The sequence below is a fragment of the Pecten maximus genome, chromosome 19 (genome assembly GCF_902652985.1).
Source record: "Pecten maximus chromosome 19, xPecMax1.1, whole genome shotgun sequence".
Taxonomy (NCBI): Eukaryota; Metazoa; Mollusca; class Bivalvia; order Pectinida; family Pectinidae; genus Pecten; species Pecten maximus.
The window spans coordinates 21,073,613-21,085,966 of record NC_047033.1 but is presented as its reverse complement, the minus strand read 5'-3'; the positions used below and the strand labels follow the sequence as shown (position 1 = coordinate 21,085,966).

The following is a 12,354-nucleotide window of genomic DNA, read 5'->3' as shown; positions in this document are numbered from 1 at the left end:
AACCAAACGATTATCGGGACGAAACAAACCAAACGATTATCGGGACGAAACAAACCAAACGATTATCGGGACGAAACATACATTGTTAGAGGTGGGGCGGACCAACCAAATGATTATCGGGACGAAACATACATTGTAAGAGGTGGAGCAGACCAACCAAACGATTATCGGGACGAAACATACATTGTAAGAGGTGGAGCAGACCAACCAAACGATTATCAGGACGAAACATACATTGTTAGAGGTGGAGCAGACCAACCAAACGATTATCGGGACGAAACATACATTGTTAGAGATTGAGTAGACCAACCGAACGATTATCGGGACGAAACATACATTGTTAGAGACTGAGTAGACCAACCGAACGATTATCGGGACGAAACATACATTGTTAGAGGTGGAGCAGACCAACCAAACGATTATCGGACGAAACATACATTGTTAGAGATTGAGTAGACCAACCAAACGATTATCGGGACGAAACATACATTGTTAGAGGTGGAGCAGACCAACCAAACGATTATCGGGACGAAACATACATTTTTACAGGTGGAGCAGACCAACCAGACGATTATCGGGACGAAACAAACCAAACGATTATCGGGACGAAACATACATTGTTAGACGTGGGGCGGACAAACAAAATGATTATCGGGACGAAACATACATTGTTAGAGGTGGGGCAGACCAACCAAACGATTATCGGGACGAAACAAACCAAACGATTATCGGGACGAAACAAACCAAACGTTTGTCGGGACGAAACATACATTGTTAGGTAGCAGTGTACAGTAAAAATGACAAATTCTGAAAAATATGGCACATGCTTTAGATATGTAAACATTGCCAGTTAACCTTACATATAACCTCTAATAAAGTATATATATTTGAAATCTGTACAACATTTGCAATTTTAATAGAGCTCTGAAGGATAAGTAAACTGATATTTTCTGTGATTTTTAGAGCTGTGAATACCATGGTAACAGCTTAAAAAATTCTCAAAAATTGCAAAATATTATGATATTTGACCCAAAATGGCACAATTCCCTACACAATTTTTTTTCTGAAACCTATTTAAAATTAAATATCTCTATCCCAAAGACAGAATTAATCTTGTTTGGACATATGTTGTAAATTAAGTTTTTCCGCTATCTTACCTTTTCTGTGGGCTTCCATTTTGCGCTGTAGGCGAAACTAAATTTCCTGTGTAAACACACGTTCGGAAAATCCGGATATTTAAAATCCGGAACCAATTTATTGATTTTTGTTTTAATAAATGTGAAGCCTGTATGTACTACTTCATACTGGATATACCAATTATAGTGTACATTTATTTTTTCATTTTTTATACATATCATAATACAGGAGTTATTTGCTTAACAAAAAAATTGCCCATGGCCAGGCTGTCTTACTGTGGTGTGCTACCTTATACATCACTTTTGTTAATTCTAATTTTACTAAAAACCCCATGAATGTCTAGAATATGTTCCGACGAACGAAATGACATATCGGGTTACTGTGTATCTTTAATAGTCACCGAGTATTGCTGATTTCCCTGAGAGGTGTATTTTGACAACTTTTTCTCCCAATCCAGTAATAAGGGGAGGTAATTTTAAAGATGAAAACTCCCATAATTCTGTATATCTCTTGAATAAAGTTGTGTTTTGAGTTGAATGTGGTACTTTGAGTCTCTGTGCATGTAATCAAGCAAAAAATACTATACAACTATCAAATTTAGCCTTGTAATATGACGTCATAGTTACCATGACGTCATCAGTAACTATGACGTCATCAGATGGTATCTATGACGTCATAAATACTCAATGGTGTCATAATAAATAACCAAATTCCTTTCCAAACCTCAGCTTAGCAACACATGCAATATTCTAACTGATAAATCATGACATGACATCCAAGATTTCAAAATGTCATGCCTATGACATCACAGTCATCTGTTTCCACCCCGGTAATTCAGATATGTACCAATGATCATATGAAAGTGTCCGCTGATCCCATTTTATGCGGAAAATGCTATTTTTTCTGCTTTACCGAAGGAAGTGACAATAATTGACAATATTGTATCAACCGTACACTCCATCAATTGAAATTACATGCTTACCAATGTATAAATAAATTGAAAATAATGGTTTCACCAAATATTTCAAAAAATAACACTTACTGTAATAGTTTCCATGGATACGGGGTAATAAATCAGGTAAAACAAACCAGAATTCAGTCTATATGGTTTGTTAGATACCCAATAAGTTATTTTGGGTTTGTTATAAAACATAGAATATCTTTTCAATTGACACTGACTCATTAACATTATGCTTAATTAACCCACCCTTAAAATGGGTAAATATGCGAGTTACCTCCCTTGATTCCTCTAATATGACAAGCCAGATAATAAACAAGTTTTAAATTGTTTTTATGCATTTTTGAGCCATAATGAACTAAAATGAAGCTTAATCAAGCATAATTAAGCACAATTTCCAAAAAATAACATTTTTCAGCCCTTATAAGGTAGCAGTGTACAGTAAAAATGCCAAATTCTGAAAAATATGGCACATGCTTTAGATATGTAAACATTGCCAGTTAACCTTACATATAACCTCTAATAAAGTATATATATTTGAAATCTGTACAACATTTGCAATTTTAATAGAGCTCTGAAGGATAAGTAAACTGATATTTTCTGTGATTTTTAGAGCTGTGAATACCATGGTAACAGCTTAAAAAATTCTCAAAAATTGCAAAATATTATGATATTTGACCCAAAATGGCACAATTCCCTACACAATTTTTTTTCTGAAACCTATTTAAAATTAAATATCTCTATCCCAAAGACAGAATTAATCTTGTTTGGACATATGTTGTAAATTAAGTTTTTCCGCTATCTTACCTTTTCTGTGGGCTTCCATTTTGCGCTGTAGGCGAAACTAAATTTCCTGTGTAAACACACGTTCGGAAAATCCGGATATTTAAAATCCGGAACCAATTTATTGATTTTTGTTTTAATAAATGTGAAGCCTGTATGTACTACTTCATACTGGATATACCAATTATAGTGTACATTTATTTTTTCATTTTTTATACATATCATAATACAGGAGTTATTTGCTTAACAAAAAAATTGCCCATGGCCAGGCTGTCTTACTGTGGTGTGCTACCTTAGAGGTGAGCAGACCAACCAAACGATTATCGGGAAGAAACATACATTATTAGAGGTTGAGTAGACCAACCAAACGATTATCGGGACGAAACAAACCAAACGTTTATCGGGACGAAACATACATTGTTAGAGGTGGGGCGGACCAACCAAATGATTATCGGGACGAAACATACATTGTTAGAGGTGGAGCAGATCAACCAAACGATTATCGGGACGAAAAATACATTGTTAGAGGTGGAGTAGACCAACCAAACGATTATCGGACGAAACATACATTGTTAGAGGTGGGGCGGACCAACCAAATAGTTATCGGGACGAAACATACATTGTTAGAGGTGGAGCAGACCAACCAAACGATTATCGGGACGAAACATACATTGTTAGAGGTGGGGCAGACCAACCAGACAATTATTACAGACAAAACACAGTTGTCAGAGGTGTCGGCTTGGTAGAGGGAACAAATCAATACACGTCAAAGTTTAAAGAAGAATTATCAGTCATACTTATATATTACAATCACCGCAATTTTCAGTAATCAATAAGCAGTTATACTGTAACATTTTCTAATCATAAAATTTGTAACAAATGTGCAATAATGCTACTATCAAATACATGCAAAATTGTCAAATACTAGTAATAACGAATCATTTAAAACATCGTATTCTGTAGCAAATGTACAAGAATAACACCAGAAACAAATGACATATAGTACTGTCCAATCATAACGTCTGTAACGAATGTCACATGATAATAATGTCCAATCATATCATATGTAACAAATGTCATGTGATAAAACTGTCCAATCATAACTTCTGTAACAAATGTCATATGATAGCACTGTCCAATCATAACGTCTGTAACGAATGTCACATGATAATAATGTCCAATCATATCATATGTAACAAATGTCATGTGATAAAACTGTCCAATCATAACTTCTGTAACAAATGTCATATGATAGCACTGTCCAATCATAACATCTGTAACAAATGTCACATGATAATAATGTCCAATCATATCATATGTAACAAATGTCATGTGATAGCACTGTCCAATCATAACATCTATAACAAATGTCATATGATAACAATGTCCAATCATAACATCTGTAACAAATGTCATATAATACTGTCCAATCATAGCATCTCTAACAAATGTCATGTGACAAACAATGTCCAGTCGATAACAATGTCCAATCATAACATCTGTTACAAATGACATATGATAATACTGTCCAATCATAACAACTGTTACAAATGTCATATGGCAATACTGTCGAATCATAACATCTGTAACAAACATCATTTAACTTATTTCTGCAGACTATGTTTCATCATTATGAGTAAAAAAGCAAGAAAAAGAAAATCTAATGAACAGGTTGCATGCGAGGAAATGTATACAGAATGTTTTCACATTATCGACCGTATTGTACAAAGTTAAAGCATACATTTATTTTTCAGAAAATCGACGCAACATAATCTGCAATAAACAACTGCCGCAAAGATCAAAGGAACTAAGCAATAGCTAAAACGAGACTGTCCGTTTTCCATACTTATGTAAACAAGGAAGCAAGCGGAGTGTGGTCTGGCTCATGTAATGATATAAACTACTCGTGTTTATATCAGGCTACCTGTTAAACACTTACTTGTTAAATGATGTAATCCACCTCCTGGTACAGATTCTGGAAATTCTCATTAGGTAACCCCATGGATACGTGAAGATGATACCTGTAGTCTTAAGGCATGCGCAGTGCCCGTAATTAGTGCATTGTAGGGTCAATACAGAAAGGTTGTTCCGATAATAACTTTTGTTATCATATTTTGTTGTAAACTTCAAATAATGTTTCACGCTCTGTGATTAGACAACAAATGAACGAGTTTCACGTGCAGGGTAAGTTTTCGTAATACTTAATAATTATATATATTTTCAAATAGTGTTCGAAGTTTTCATGAATTACCACGGTGTCTATCATTTGTCCCTTTCCGATGTCAAATGTCCGAAATAACAGAATCCTTCCCAAGCACAAAAAGGAGAAGCCAGGAAGCTGAACCACAGTCGCGAGCAAGGGGGGACAGAGGAGAATCCTTTTCTGTAATGTCGATTTCCTATGTATCACCTGGTTGCTATGGTAACAAGGTGTTGCCAAGTTACGCAAGCAATTACACACTAGATGACAAAAATGTTTATTTTTGAAACACAGCGAGAAATGCACAAGCGATTGGTGTCAGATAAAGCAAAATAAACAATCCTAGGACGTGCTGGAACTCGACATTTTTAGTGCACGTGCGTTGATTGTCTATCTTGAGAACTCCCTATCTGAGAAATTCTCTTCGAAAGTGAAAGCTTAAGTTTATACTAATTCATTACATATTTTTGTGTTTTGTGTTTTAGGTGTTAAAGAACACTCCTACGTTAATCCGTGCAACAAACTTTCAACGAAATGCATGTCGTATCCATTTTAGGAGATATGCGAGTCCCTCGATCGTGCTTATGCACGTGCTAGGCAATGGACGTACAGATTCAGCAGCTATCAGCGCCAGCGAACAGAGGTTGCATGCAGTCCCGAAATCAAGGAGATACTGAGTGTAAAGGTTTATAATTGTTTCTTTTAGGCTCGCCAGTAGCAGTATACGCTTGTATAGGTGAGATATTTCAACATTGTAAACATACTGTATTGTAACAGGCGCAGTGCTCGCACGCGCACGGCCGCAGACATTTGATATACGGCGTTTTCATATATACCCTGCTAAACTAATGATACGTCTAAACGTAAATGTAAGACGCATTTCTAGCGAGGCGTCTGCCAAAAGTTAGTCAAATAATATACCAAATCATCTCAGTGGTCTAGGTAACTTGACTAACATTTGTTTGTTATTATAGCAAAAAACAACAACTCACGTGCTTATATTCCCGCACGCGCGAAGACGGAAGCATGGGGATGGCGGAAGGAAGAGATAACCGAGAAAAACGGGTGATTGGTGTAAGTTTGCATACGAATTGGCAGGTGGTACAGCTAATGACAGTCTTCGAGGAAGAAAGCGAGTCTGTAATGGCGAAGGAATGCGTGCGTGTGAGGGGTGCTTGTATTGTACAATGTACGTAAAGTCACGTGTAATTCCAAGTACCTGTATACAGTGCTAGTCATTGTAGATTGGTATGTTTATATACGTAATAATGCTTGACAATATGTGACAATTAAATGCTATCTATCTAAATGTCATGGAACTTTCCAGACCGGAAATGAATATCCCGTGGCATGATATACATGGTACATACTTTCTCCACTAGTTAGATAACTACACCACAGTACACGTGCCGAAACAGACTCAGGAAACAGTCTGGATATATATTAGCACCATTTTCCAACAAAACATGAAAATTTTGAAAGTAGGAAAATAATTAAATTGAATGGTAGATATTTGCGAACTCCACAAAATACGAATAGATTATTTGATCAAAGGGTGTATAGGATGGATATATATGATAATAATCCATAAAACAAAATAGAACGTTATGTACAGTATGGCTATTTCCGGTATAAAATTCAAAATAAAAATAAATAGAAATAAAATCTCGAAGGCGATGGTGCGCTTTCACAATCCATATGAATTATAATGACATTCATCCATATTCGGACATAAAAACGGATCATTCGATTTATATGACTAACGATATACTCTTATTGAGCCGAATGCATACTTTATTATCAACATCATGTATTGTTTCCAATTCTTAACTATTTTATTAAACTTCCTGTAAATACATCTTCTGAGGATGATTCATGACGTCATCAAAACATTATTATCGATTGATACTAAAAAAAAAAAAAAAAAAAGGCCAGAGGCATAATTATATCTTGTATAATACCAACGGTTACATACTTTACCCTAATATCGCCCTTCAAAAGTGAATTTCTCTTTCTTAACTACATCAAGAAATCAAACCGTACTCGCCTCTTTATATTTGATATGTAACTTTCGATCTAATAAGCGATCATTTTTAGGACGCTGTTTTAAGTTTTGCTAATTACTGATATTGATTAGATATATTTCTATACAGTGGGTGTCATTTTTATGATGAGAAGTGTCTTTGACGTGATGTTGTTTTTCAAATTAGACGAAATTGATCAGTTAGTTAAGCAAGTATAAACATGAAACAGTATAAAGGTGGTCAACGTCGAAGCACGTGCTTTTTTGCTTAATTCACGTGACGCTGTGTCCACATGCTTTGGGTTAAGGCAAGTCTGACCAAGTGATACATGTATCTGAGTTTAAGTACCATTGTATAATGATTAAAATTCGTCTAAACGAAACTTCGCCTGAGAAAAGTCACCCGGTTTAATACCATAACATACTATAGGAAGGGAGATAATTCATACAGATCATTTTCTTTAAAGTGTAAAAAGTCGTTACTCACAAAGCGTTAAAACTACGCTTAATTTTACATACATCCACGTCTGCTCTCAATTACACGTAAGATTTTGCAACAAATGTCTTTGGAGGCTGGTATCTGGAATAGCATTATCCGCCTTTCCGGGCGAATAAGAATCAATTAGATCAGGTCACCCCCTTATTACAGTAGCATTATAGAGCTGTACGTTTGTACTATGGAAGCCACCCACAGAATCCTCGGAGACATATCAAATTTGGAGGAGAGACTCGGGATGAATGATACGTGGCACTCTAAATTATTTGGAATGCTGATGTAGAAAGTTATATAACTTATCTAAAATCCAACACATTTTACTTCGTCATTTTACGACTGTCACCACTCCATCAAATACCATCTTCCAAGACGTTATACCATACCACACATCTAGACTTGCACTATAGAGTTCACCGCCTGTTGTCAAACCCTTTAAAACTGTTTTGAAGGTATATGATATCAGTTATGAAATACAGATTTTTAATACTTGTCTCCAAAATTAACCTAATCTAAAAATACTACTTAATTTCTTTCTGTATCAACATATCATTTTTCTTTAAACATCTTGTCTAAAACTATACAACTGTGTTAATATTTTATCATTATCGATGAATGTAACACAATGACTTCCATAGGTTTTCATATATAACTCCCGAATACAAAGTAAACACATAACTGATTATGATCCACTAGTATGTTGTCTTTCTCGGTCGGCTGTGTGATATATCGGATTACTACCACCCATAGTACTTTTACGTATCAGAGAGGGGTACATAAATACATAATCACTTAAGCTAATATCAAATTCTGACTGGCGTGTTAATTTTCGAAAGCATTTCTAGATTAAAAGGCGATAATCCATTGAAATGTTACAACCACTTTCTTGAGGCTTTTATTAAGTGTGTTTATAAATACAAGTGTATGTGTTTACATATTTGTATTTATTCTTTGCACATTTATGTTTACATATTCTTATTTATGGTTTACTGTTAACTTATTTGTATTTATTGTTTACTGCTTAAATATTTGTATTTATTGCTTACAAGAATGTTTGTTTACATATTTGTATATATTGTTTACATATTTGTATATATTGTTTACACATTTGTATATATTGTTTACATATTTGTATATATTGTTTACATATTTGAATTTATTGTTTACATATTTGAATTTATTGTTTACATATTTGTATTTTTTTTATATATTTGTTTACATACACTGTATTTGTATATATAAATCTCTGTGTTATTTGCTTAAAACGATGACATGTTAGCCTGCACACTTTCTCTTATTAACCTTCAACCATGAAGAGTTACATACTGTAGTTAGGTGAAGCTGCCAGAACCCGACAGGTTGAAGATTAAAAACTGAAGTCATGAAAGATGCATTTCCTATTAAAACCCATGCTACTTGAGTTTTCTTGTTTGTATATTGATGTGAATGGCGAAACTATTCAACGTAAGTTATATGAAGCAAGATGACCGACAACGTCCGGCAATATCTTGATTCATATCAATTCAAATGATAAATGATCATCAACATAAATAGACAGCAAAATTGGATACATTTGCAGTAATATGACTTACCCTCTCCGGATCTGTACCGATGTATCATGACCACTGGGGTCAACTTCCCGTTAATGAAGGCATAATGGCTTCCCATCTCAACGTGTGTGTTCCTCACAGAGTAATCAATCTCAAATCTGGATCACAATTACATATTCCAGCGTGTTAATCACACATAGTCGATTGTAAACGAGTTACAATGATATCATAATCCTCTTAGACCATTGCCACAATCATAGAATCCAACGTTGTCAATCTTCATCAGTAGCAGAGGTTCATTAATGACAATCCCATGTGAAGTTCATCACAATTTAAAATCTACCGTGCTAATCCCTAGTAGAGCTCGCCATGTTTTGTAGATTTCTCTCTTGAAATCATCTCGTTCACATTTTTCCCTTGGATATTTAAACTTTTCTTTTTAGGTGTAATTTGCGACAATAATTTTGAGAATAATCCGTAGTCTTTTGTTCATATTTATCACATATAATTAACCTGGTCGAATTCTGTTGTGAAATGAACAATGTTATATGAATTTGGTTTTATCCTTGTCTGTGAAATGAGAATCCAAAAAGACATTTCTTCTCTTCGACACTGTCGTATTACATTGTTGTTATTCCGCAATTGAAATCATACATCAATAGAGAATAAAAATATCCCATGTGACGTCATCTGGAATAATTTGACCACAACAATGCAAATCCGTCCATTGTTATACTTGTGATCATCGTGGCTAATTAGGTGTAAAAAAAGTCACTAATCCTCACGAATTGAGTAACATAGCACATGTTCATTTCACTGTGTCGATGGACTTTAAACTGGACAAGTATATAATGTATATATACCTGTAGGTTCAATAAACGACTGGTCATCTGCAGATGTGGTCATCCTCAGGTACATATACAGGTAACATTTTGGTACCGACGGCAGATGTTAATTTCAGTAGACAAATATTCAATTAGCGACAGAAATGGTTTGAAAACAAAATGGACATTGAAGTTATCACGTGAAAAATCAACAAAGCTAGTTAATGAAGAAGAGATATTTCTCTTACATGTATTTGAATATCCAGGAAGGTAAATATTGTCCTACCTGACACAGGTAAACACTGTAAATAAAGGTAAAAGCCATCCAGGGTACTTGAGTGTTAAACCATATACGTAATGCGTAAGTACTCGATTTTCAGGTGGCGTTTTTTTAAATAAGAGCCCGACATACACGTGTGTTTGTTGACTTTTTCTTGTTTAAATTCTTTTTATCATTTCCACAACAAATTACTAAACACTTCGACTCATTATCAAAATCACTTAAAATTCAACGGCACACTGTTGCTTCTCCTTTGATTTACTCGAACTGTATAAGGTTCCAATGCTTTGTGGTCCTGTATCCGAATATTAAAACACAGACTGTTGTCGTAGATATCACACACTAACGTAAACTTACAGGGGAATGTATACAACTATTGACTTTGAATGAGGTTAACTGCAGGATTTATCAACCCTAAAAGTATTAGCCTCGGTGATAATCAGACTTACATGAGATTGCAGTATTTGTAATATACACTCGAATTTGGCTCATGTAAAGCACAGCCCTTATTCAGAAAACACAGCTGGTTAACTTTGATAGTTCGCTCCCGGTTTCATTTCGACTGTACTGATGTCCCTGTTGAATATTATACACAAATACCTCCATTATAAAACACCACCTGTTTGGTAATCATTCACGGCTATTAGACCACTACTTTTTGGCCACTTGTTTAACAATCCGATTATGATTAAATTACTCCACGAACGGCCGGTGGTCAAGGTCCCTAAACGTTGAAAACATTCCAGACCATAACTGTTTTCATTGTGATTACACACCTGTCAAAGCTTTATTACTAGCGGACGAGGCTAAAACGTGTTGTCAACACCTAATGATTCTCCTGTAAATAATTAATCCTCCTTATTCTACATAATATGTCGATTTGCAGAATTTCATTTTTGTTTAGAAGTCAGGTAAAGTTTTGACCTGGAAACTCATAACCGTGTCTAGGTAATCACAACCTCATTCAAAACACAAAAATCGATCCAATACTGTTTCTCATTCTGTTGCGTTCAATTACATACACATTAATAACCGATCACTCTGGCGATCCAGAGCCGTGACAACAGACGAAGCATGTCGAAGGGTTGCTGCTGTAGGATTTTCTCCAAATATTCTTATTTTGTGAACAAAATCCAACAAACATTCTGAAACAACAAAAATAACACATGATTAATTAAAGAAGTTGTTAATTAATTTTCTGGCAAGATCGAATTTCTGTCCCAAATGTTTCCTCAATAAGTTTGCTTTGAATACAACGAATTCACATTGCTGTAACACTTGACAAGCTATGCCAATTTTACCGTGCATAGGTAATATACAGACGAACTTTAGGTTAGACTGGAAATAAGTTAATTCCGTCAAAAACACAACAATAACCTAGCATTTAAGTACCCCAAACACATTCACTATCTCTCCTAAATCGTTAAGGTGCACTTTCTCCGATGACAATTAAAATGATGGAGATCGATGGTTCCAATTTCCCCGTATCTGAAATGAAGATGACGCTTATCAGATAAAGAATTTTAAACAATTTTTTATCAAATAACTTCGCAGATAAACATAGTTATATATTTTACCTAGACGCAATTTCGAAGCCAATTTCAGCCACGACCGCTATTTTTATTGGCCTAAATTGAAAAGCTACGGCTTTGGAGTTATCACGTGCTCGATTTTGAAATCAAACACATGCTATCTCGTGCTGTACTTTTATCTATGATGTCTGCATATGTAAGTAAAACACGGATATACCTATGTAGATAAAACAGAAATATAGCCGTATTTGAAATCCCAGGCCAATAAATGATAGGATCGACCCCCGGGTTTATGTAGGTATACAGCGAATTCTGTACTGTATTCTCTACAATATTACATGTATATCTACAGTGTTATCTCCTTTTGCCAATCCGGTTAATTCCCAATGTTTAATTTAAATATTGGGCTGGTTGTTTATGACTGCAAATTGAATACGTCAGGTAGCTCTTTTTGAGCAAGTTCCATGAAAGTTATGAGACGCGTACAAATGCATATGATTAATAAAATGAAAATCAATAATGAAATAATAATAACAAAAAGTAAAAACAAAAATCTATAAATATCTTAAGAACT

At 34.8% G+C, this 12,354-nt stretch overlaps 1 protein-coding gene across 1 annotated transcript in view; it reads right to left on the bottom strand.

Annotated features, from left to right (window-relative positions):
* LOC117317267 (nucleolar protein dao-5-like) overlaps nucleotides 1-5,812 on the bottom strand; it is an 84,981-nt gene extending 79,169 nt beyond the window's left edge. The window contains exon 1 of the mRNA XM_033872009.1: nucleotides 4,818-5,812. The gene's annotated coding sequence lies outside the window, so the exon portion shown is untranslated. The remainder of the gene's footprint in view (nucleotides 1-4,817) is intronic.
* Between the last annotated feature and the right edge of the window lie 6,542 nt (nucleotides 5,813-12,354).